This window comes from Silene latifolia, chromosome 3, assembly GCF_048544455.1.
Source record: "Silene latifolia isolate original U9 population chromosome 3, ASM4854445v1, whole genome shotgun sequence".
Taxonomy (NCBI): domain Eukaryota; kingdom Viridiplantae; phylum Streptophyta; class Magnoliopsida; order Caryophyllales; family Caryophyllaceae; genus Silene; species Silene latifolia.
In genome coordinates, this window is record NC_133528.1 from 58,595,704 (window position 1) to 58,605,994 (window position 10,291).

At 38.6% G+C, this 10,291-nt stretch overlaps 1 long non-coding RNA gene across 1 annotated transcript; it reads right to left on the reverse strand.

Annotated features, from left to right (window-relative positions):
- Window positions 1–5,511: 5,511 nt before the first annotated feature.
- On the reverse strand, window positions 5,512–7,914 carry LOC141646108 (uncharacterized). The gene is made up of 3 exons (XR_012545346.1): window positions 7,751–7,914; window positions 7,566–7,638; window positions 5,512–5,726 (listed from the first exon to the last, which is right to left on the reverse strand). It is a non-coding gene; the product is annotated as an uncharacterized LOC141646108 (long non-coding RNA).
- Between the last annotated feature and the right edge of the window lie 2,377 nt (window positions 7,915–10,291).

Here is a 10,291-nt window from a genome sequence, read left to right on the forward strand (position 1 = left end):
ATAAGAACGGATGGGAACATCAATCCCGGCGATCATATCGCAACTAGGGGCTTGCATCTCACCACTAGTATCCGATAGGACCAAGACTCTCACAAACAATCATAGAAGACGTGCACTCTCGTATATAAGAACACGCCAATGACCGTAACAAGCAAGACATTTACAAAGGATTGACTCAAAACAAGACAAACCCCTAGACTCCAACCTCTTGGTAGGACGACGATCATAATACGGTCCTAGTCTAAACCTGGATCCAGACTCTCGGGATGGGCGACACCCGATTCGACAAACAATACCAAATCGTATCCAAGACTCGAAACATGGCACGCACTCGTATCCAAAGGTCGAGTAACCTCTAATCGGAAACATGGCACACACTCGTATCCAAAGGTCCGAAGAAAGGCGGAAGGATATCCTAATTCGGAAACATGGCACGCACTCGTACCAAAGGTCCAAAGAAGGAAAGATAACCCAATCCGGAAACATGGCTCACACTCGTGACCAAAGGTCCGAAAGAGGTAAATAGGGAAAGTCAAGTCGTCACACAATGTAAGTCGTCACACTTGGGTCACAAATACGAGTGGAAAAGATTGCACAAACATAACATAAACAATTCATGTGAAGCATGCATAAGTATAAAGGTATAAGAAACATCAAGTACTCCCATGATAAAAGAGTCTCAACACATCATACACAAGCATTAGAACCAAAGTTAAGATGCATACCCAATAAGAAACTCAAAACCCAATCTATAACAACAAGTTTAGTACTCGACTACAACAAGGGTCAACTTCAAACGGTCATAACTTGAGTTCTATACATGATAATGAGGTGAAACCAGTTGGAAGTGATAGCTTATCCTCTTACGGTTCTAACGGTAGGTCATAAGCCTCAAACAAACAAGTAACGAAGAAGTTATGGCCATTTTACGAAAACTGGTCCAGGCTGTGTGCGCAGCCTGCGCCGAGGTGCGCAGCCTGCGCCTAGGTGCGGATTTACACGACACAACAACTTCATCTTCATCCCCAAATCATTTTTTTATCAAGCCATTACCATCCCAATTACAGCATATATTACCCAAGTAACTTCATGCAAGTATTAAGGGTGAAATCAAAGCATAAAAGAGGGATTAAAACACAAGATTTGATTCAAATTCAAACAATTCCAAACTAACAATTTCATGACATAATTAAACACAATTACTAAGGGTGAATAAGACGGTTTCTTTACTAATTCATCCATGTAAACACTCATGTAACCCAAAATATTGGAAATTTCTTCAACAAAGCATGAGATGGTTTCTCACACAAACTCATTCAACAACAAACATGTGAAACAAGAAAAGATTCAATCTTTAACATACATATGAACAAACTACAACATATAAACACACAAATTTACATAATGTCGAGTAACCCATCACCGTTACCTTTTTGCACTTAAATCCACAATATACTCATCTACCTTTCAAGAATCCACTTCCGGGTCAACTAAAACTTCTCCTAAACATAAGAAAACACAAAATAAGACTAAGAATCAAAATTAGAAAAAGGGTACCATGTATAAAACGGCTCGACAGCCCTATATAAGGAGGAGAGTCGGTGTCTTTCTTACCTAGAAAGATGGAGGGCGATGAGAGGAAGAGATAGACGCGAAAATCACTTGATTCGGATAAGAATTGAGCAAGTTATGGTGTTTTGAAGATTTGTAAGAGGAGAGTATGAAAATGGTGTTTGTGTTTGTGGTGGTGTTGCTGAAATTGTGAGGAAGGAGGAGGGGTTAGGGTTTCCCTCATTATTTTTATGAGGAGGAAGGAGTAGTAGGTGAGTCCATTGGTCATACTAGGCCCAATAAGCAAAATTGAGTCGATATACACATGAATTTACGTCTCAAGCCCACTACAACTCAAGACGGAGAATATTATTATTATTATCATTATTATCCGACCAAAATATTTATTTTGTATAGCTTAAGCTTTAAAAATATAATATTTATAAAAATCATGTTTAATAATTAAATTAATTAAATTAAATAATTTAAAATATAAATAAGACCATGGAATGGTTAATTAAATTATAAATGTCAAAATGGAAAATTCGCGGGTGTTACAATCACCCCATCTTTTAAAAAGTTTCGTCCTCGAAACTTGAAGGTAGAAAAGAAAGGTTATAAAAAGTAAAACTGAACTTTTAAAATTGGTAACCAAAACAATAAAAGGTTACTTATCGTAAGAATCAAAATCCTTTCAGAAGTCTCAAATAAAATTTTCCGACGTAACTGCATTCTCATCAAAGGAACGAAAATGCTCTCGTTGCGCATTCAAGAACATCACATTCCAAATCGAAGATATGGTCAAAAGCAAATCATTTGTATAAATCGAAAATTAAAATACTTTCAAAAACATTAATGAAGAGTTTTCAAAGGTATAAGTCTCATTCATGGAACGAAATTGCTCTTGTCGTGCACACAAGAACGCTAACTTTCCAAGTGAAAGACAAATTTAAAACAGAAATCACTCGCCGACAAGCGTAGAACAAGTTATTAAGCGTTTCAAATAACGAGTTCTAACATCCGATCAACGTCAAAATCGAAAGAAAAAGGTAATTCACTCAAATTTTCTTTTGCCAAAGCCAAATTAGAGATAGAGGTTTCACTTTTAAACTCAAATGGAGTCAAATTTCCGAAAATATAATATTAAACTCTGACAAAGGAATCATAAGTAGGTCAAAGTTAGTTAGAAATTGAGCAAAATTAAAAGTAACTCGGGTTTAGCAATTAAAATCAATAAAAAGGAGTTGTACTCATAGAACAAAAGGAGAACTAAATCAAATTCCCATTTTCAAACCTTTAAAATAGGTAGGGTTTTATAAAAGTAACATAAACTTTTAACAATGGATCAAAAGTGGTAGCTTGAAATGTTTAGAAATAGTACGAAATGAAGAGAACTTAGATATCATGAACACAAGGTACGCTAAGAGGGTTCAAACTTTACCAACAAAAGAGCTATGATGAACTTCCTAGGAGAAGTGTTGAAATCGAGTCTACGAGGATATCAAAGATTGAATTTCACAAGTTACGAGTATCAAATTTAAAGGAGGAGCATGATGAAGCGAAGAAGAGAGGTATGAACGGAAATGCTTATGCTTAAGGAAGGCAGGAATTTAAACAACAAGGAAACGCCAGAAAGTCAAATCTCAAACAACAAAGTCATCTTGAACGGTAACTCATAACCACATAACTCCCAAGAATTTCCTCAAAATACTTGCACACTTTACTCCTATGCTATCCCGTGGGTCAAGTCACTCCACCACAATTGTGATTCCATAACTCTCAAATATAAGTCATCTATAAACGATTTCCACGAAAGATCAAAACTACTAACAGAGTTACACACATAACCAACTATCGACTACTAGGAGTTCTCACTATGGTAAAATCCTTAATCAAAGGTCAAAATCTCAAGGTCTTCATACTTTCTAACACTCCAAACCAAAATCTTATTCACACCCGAATTCACAAGCATAGATGATCACATTCCCCAAATCATAAAGACCACCAACCAAAAGTAAATAGGTTTGTCATACAATTTTTTTCTACCCAACTCAACTCGAGTTCCATTAATCCAATTTTGACGAAATCAAGGTTCACAAAGAATCCTCAAAGAGCATCTCACTCACTCTACAACGTAGCCAACAATGCCATCACTCCACTAAAGAAACAAGAGCAATAATTAGGTCAAGAAATGATAGGAAATTTCAATGGGATACATGAACATGACGAGGTGTGAGATTAAAGGAGTCAATAGTAAAGGTAACTAGTTAACACCAGTAAGAGACATTAGAATTAGAGAGGTATTCAAGGCAAGAAAATGACAAGTAAACTTTTATACTTAAGGAATAAATGTAATCAAGGTATGAACGAAGGGAAGGAAGATGATTAAAGGTACGAAGGGGGATTTTAAGGCTTAAACCATACGCTTTCTAAGACTTAAGGTTCTCTCTAACAATGCCACGCCTATTAGGATATCGTACCGTCATAACAAAACGACCAAATTCCAAAACGAGGGTCAAGGCCATTTATCTCATTCCTTATATGCAAGTCTCTCTTAAAGGATTACACCTCTATGACTGATCAAGGTAAAAATAAACGCTCGCTTAAGGGTTGATAAATTGGTTAGATTCGTTGTTCACCTATCCTATCACATATTAGGATTTCTCTAAAGCAAATCTACCACTCTAGTATAAAAGCACCCATTTACCTCAAGTACTTGACACAACCTCAATGTTCCTAAAACCATAGGGTTAACAAAGACTTCTCAATACTAAGTCTCTCTCAACTCAAGAACCCTCAAGGGTCGCCTAATATCAAATCACATCACCAATCCATTATGGTCATCAACATACCATTATCCTTTCTAGTTACTAAAACAAATGCTAAAACTTTCCAATGATGTACCTTAGTCTCACTCTCATACCATACCTCAGGTGGTAATCAATATCACTCACTAAAACCAACTAATAATCCCACAATTAGCATTTCTCATATGGTCACATGTACATTATCAAACTCTCATATCTAAAGTGATTACAAAAGCCATTCACAAACTCGACTTACTTAATAAATCCTACATCCTCAAATCCACCATTCAGTTTCATCCATTTTAAGTCAAGTACTAAGCATTAGTATCCCAAGGCACGTCTCACTACACTTCCCAAGGTTTTCAAATCTCAACCATAAACAACAAGCCAAGTTCTATAACCTTAGTAACAAATGCAACTCACACTTGACAACATAAATAATGCCACCAATCAAGAATACTCACTTTACCAAGGATTTAGGTCTAAGAATCATTAAGTATGTCTCATCTCACTACCTAAGTCTTTCCAACATCAAATCCTCTCCAAACCAGGATTAAGAGTCAACCACAAACAATCTCCTCAAAGGTCAAATTTCCAACCAAGGTCAACATTCCTCAAAAGAAAGAGTATTATCAAAAGGCGTTAAGGGAGGATAAGCAAGGAACAAGGAACAAGTTATGGGGTATAGGAGTAGCTTCCAAGCAAAACAGAAGAGAGTTTAGAAGAAGGATAAGCACCAAGAGATAAAGAATAAGGCAAGATACACAAAGAAATGAGAAACATCTTTGAGGAAGTAGAAGCATTCTTCAAATGTTGAACAAATCTTCAATCCTCAGCAATAGGCACCAAATCTTGATCACCACATTGGTAAGTTTACGGTTATTGATCCAAGGGCACACAAATTATTAAAGGACAATCAACAAACATGTTAGAACCTAACAAAGAGCAAACACACTACAAACTACCACCTTAGGTCCTTAAGTCTACCCATCTCTCATTCATTATTCAAGGTCAAGTTCACATTTAAATTTGGGGTACACGTGTGTGCGTCGGGAGCAACATATGCTCTGATACCAACTGTGACACCCCTCGATGAGGCATCAAAAGAACTATTAAATCTGAGCGGAAAATACGAGATTTTTAAAACCTTTAAAAGTTTAAAGTGTGAAATCCACCATAAGTGATCAAACTAAAATGAAAAGAAAGATAATTAAGTTTTATAATTAAAAACGAAGTGCGTTGGGGAAAAGATATCCCACGAATAAACACAAGTCTAACGATAGGTGAGTCTAAGCAAACTATAACTAAGGTCCAAGGGTCAACGTTCTCGCTAGCTCACACGTCTTCCCCATAATCTGCATCACAAACCTGTCATTCATGTAAACATGAACGCCACAGTCAGTGGGGAGTAACTCAGGGTTCTCCTAGCCACAATATGTCAAAACGCACATAAGCAAGAACTTAATTAAACATATTGATCATGCATCATACTTGAATAATATGAACAAGGGAATATAAACGATAATCATAATGAGATAGGCACATTGTATTCTTAATGAGATAGGCATGGTACATTATATTAAACATGCATTCAAGGTAACCCAAAACATGGATATGAGATTAGACATCGAATCATATGAAGAAGGTAAACAACGAATCAATTGAATAGAAAATACATGGATGAAAACCAATAGCCATTACTTGAAAACCTCTTAACAACCATAGCACGGGACGTGGCTACTAATGTCACATTCATACTTATGGCTTGCATCTCACCATAAGAACGGATGGGAACATCAATCCCGGCGATCATATCGCAACTAGGGGCTTGCATCTCACCACTAGTATCCGATAGGACCAAGACTCTCACAAACAATCATAGAAGACGTGCACTCTCGTATATAAGAACACGCCAATGACCGTAACAAGCAAGACATTTACAAAGGATTGACTCAAAACAAGACAAACCCCTAGACTCCAACCTCTTGGTAGGACGACGATCATAATACGGTCCTAGTCTAAACCTGGATCCAGACTCTCGGGATGGGCGACACCCGATTCGACAAACGATACCAAATTGTATCCAAGACTCGAAACATGGCACGCACTCGTATCCAAAGGTCGAGTAACCTCTAATCGGAAACATGGCACGCACTCGTATCCAAAGGTCCGAAGAAAGGCGGAAGGATATCCTAATTCGGAAACATGGCACGCACTCGTACCAAAGGTCCAAAGAAGGAAAGATAACCCAATCCGGAAACATGGCTCACACTCGTGACCAAAGGTCCGAAAGGGGTAAATAGGGAAAGTCAAGTCGTCACACAATGTAAGTCGTCACACTTGGGTCACAAATACGAGTGGAAAAGATTGCACAAACATAACATAAACAATTCATGTGAAGCATGCATAAGTATAAAGGTATAAGAAACATCAAGTACTCCCATGATAAAAGAGTCTCAACACATCATACACAAGCATTAGAACCAAAGTTAAGATGCATACCCAACAAGAAACTCAAAACCCAATCTATAACAACAAGTTTAGTACTCGACTACAACAAGGGTCAACTTCAAACGGTCATAACTTGAGTTCTATACATGATAATGAGGTGAAACCAGTTGGAAGTGATAGCTTATCCTCTTACGGTTCTAACGGTAGGTCATAAGTCTCAAACAAACAAGTAACGAAGAAGTTATGGCCATTTTACGAAAACTGGTCCAGGCTGTGTGCGCAGCCTGCGCCGAGGTGCGCAGCCTGCGCCTAGGTGCGGATTTACACGACACAACAACTTCATCTTCATCCCCAAATCATTTTTTTTATCAAGCCATTACCATCCCAATTACAGCATATATTACCCAAGTAACTTCATGCAAGTATTAAGGGTGAAATCAAAGCATAAAAGAGGGATTAAAATACAAGATTTGATTCAAATTCAAACAATTCCAAACTAACAATTTCATGACATAATTAAACACAATTACTAAGGGTGAATAAGACGGTTTCTTTACTAATTCATCCATGTAAACACTCATGTAACCCAAAATATTGGAAATTTCTTCAACAAAGCATGAGATGGTTTCTCACACAAACTCATTCAACAACAAACATGTGAAACAAGAAAAGATTCAATCTTTAACATACATATGAACAAACTACAACATATAAACACACAAATTTACATAATGTCGAGTAACCCATCACCGTTACCTTTTTGCACTTAAATCCACAATATACTCATCTACCTTTCAAGAATCCACTTCCGGGTCAACTAAAACTTCTCCTGAACATAAGAAAACACAAAATAAGACTAAGAATCAAAATTAGAAAAAGGGTACCATGTATAAAACGGCTCGACAGCCCTATATAAGGAGGAGAGTCGGTGTCTTTCTTACCTAGAAAGATGGAGGGCGATGAGAGGAAGAGATAGACGCGAAAATCACTTGATTCGGATAAGAATTGAGCAAGTTATGGTGTTTTGAAGATTTGTAAGAGGAGAGTATGAAAATGGTGTTTGTGTTTGTGGTGGTGTTGCTGAAATTGTGAGGAAGGAGGAGGGGTTAGGGTTTCCCTCATTATTTTGATGAGGAGGAAGGAGTAGTAGGTGAGTCCATTGGTCATACTAGGCCCAATAAGCAAAATTGAGTCGATATACACATGAATTTACGTCTCAAGCCCACTACAACTCAAGACGGAGAATATTATTATTATTATCATTATTATCCGACCAAAATATTTATTTTGTATAACTTAAGCTTTAAAAATATAATATTTATAAAAATCATGTTTAATAATGAAATTAATTAAATTAAATAATTTAAAATATAAATAAGACCATGGAATGGTTAATTAAATTATAAATGTCAAAATGGAAAATTCGCGGGTGTTACAGGTAGTGCCTAAAAAGAATGGGAAGTGGAGAGTATGTGTGGACTTCACTGATCTCAACAAAGCATGTCCTAAAGATCCATTCCCGCTGCCTCATATTGATGCAATGGTAGATGCAACAGCTGGACACGAGATGTTAACATTTCTGGATGCATGGAGTGGATACAATCAGATCAAGATGGATCCTGCAGACCAAGAAAAGACAGCATTTATGTCCGAGAGAGGAATATATTGCTACAACGTCATGCCGTTCGGCCTAAAGAACGCAGGCTCCACATATCAAAGGCTGGTTAACCGCATGTTCAAAGAGCAAATAGGAAGAACCATAGAGGTGTACATTGATGACATGGTGGTGAAATCAGAAAAAGCCAAAGATCATATGCGGCATCTGGCAGAAACATTCAACACCCTCAGGGAATACAAGATGAAATTAAACCCATCTAAATACACCTTCGGGGTATCTTCTGGCAAGTTCTTGGGCTATATTGTAAATCAAAGAGGAATAGAAGCCAGCATCGAGCAGATCAAAGCTGTCTTACAGCTGGAATCACCCGAGAAACCTAAGGATGTTCAAAGACTAGCTGGAAAAGTAGCAGCCCTAAACAGGTTCATTTCAAGATCTTCAGACAAATGCAGGCTATTTTACGACGTACTGAGGAAAAGCCAGAAGTTTGAATGGACCGCTGAACACGAGCAAGGCTTCAGAGACCTGAAGCACTATCTCAGCAGCCCGCCACTGCTGTCAAAGCCAAAGTCAGGAGAACCATTATTCCTATACCTAGCTGTCACAGAAGTAGCAGTGAGTGTTGTCCTAGTCAAAGAGCAAGAAAAGGAACAGAAGCCAGTATACTACGTAAGCAAGTCGCTGCTGCCGGCAGAGACCAGGTACACATCTCTTGAAAAGTTAGTACTAGCGTTGGTAGTAGCATCTCGCAAAACTGCGTCCCTATTTTGAGTCACACATCATACATGTTGTGACAAACTACCCGCTAAAAGCTATCATGAGGAAGCCTGAACTGTCAGGAAGAATGTCTAAATGGTCTGTACACCTTAGTGGATACGACATCGAATACGACCCTAGAACATCAATCAAATCACAAGCACTGGCCGACTTCGTGTCAGACTTCAGTCCAGCCATCCAGAATCTGGCAGATACAGAGATCCTCACTTTAGAAGGAAGCAAGCAGACAGAAGTCTGGCAGATGCATATCGACAGAGCCTCCAACCAAAGAGGGGCAGGTGTAGGATTAATGCTGCGATCACCGCAGGGTGACCTGATAGCGCAAGCTGTAAGATGTGAATTGAAGGCAACCAACTATGAAACAGAATATGAGGCCTTGATATTGGGAATGAAGCTAGCTCTGGAGTTAGGGGTCAGACACCTGCTCATATCCAGCGACTCTCTGTTAATAGTCAACCACGTAAATGATGAGTTTATAGCCAGAGATTCGAAGATGATTGCATACCTAAAAGTAGCAAAGGAATTAAAACAAAGATTCGAAACTTGCAAGCTTAAACAGGTCCCCAGAGATCAGAACGTGGAAGCAGACGCCCTAGCAACCCTGGGGGCAACATTCAAACCAACAGAGCTATCCAGCATTCCAATAGCACATATGCTGGAACTTTCTATCCGGAAGGCAGATGAAATAGACAGGGGTGAACTGGAGGATCCACAAAGAGAAAAAGAAGTCCAAGCAGTTACAGAGGAAGGTGAGAGCTCTCGGCCAAACAGGCAGACGCCCGACCAGGTAGCCGATCCAGCAGACGACTGGCGCACACCTTACCTAGACTGGCTGTGCTATAACAAGCTACCAGATGATAAGAAGGAAGTGAGAGCCTTTTGAATAAAGGCCTCCAGATTCATACTTATTGATGATATATTATTCAGAAAATCGCTAGCAGGCCCCTACCTACGGTGCCTGGACAAGGAAGAAGCACAGACTGTGTTACATGCTCTCCACAGTGGCGAATGTGGAAACCATGCAGGGGGCAGGAGTCTGGCAAATAAAGCACTCAGACAGGGATATTATTGGCCTTCAATGAAAGCA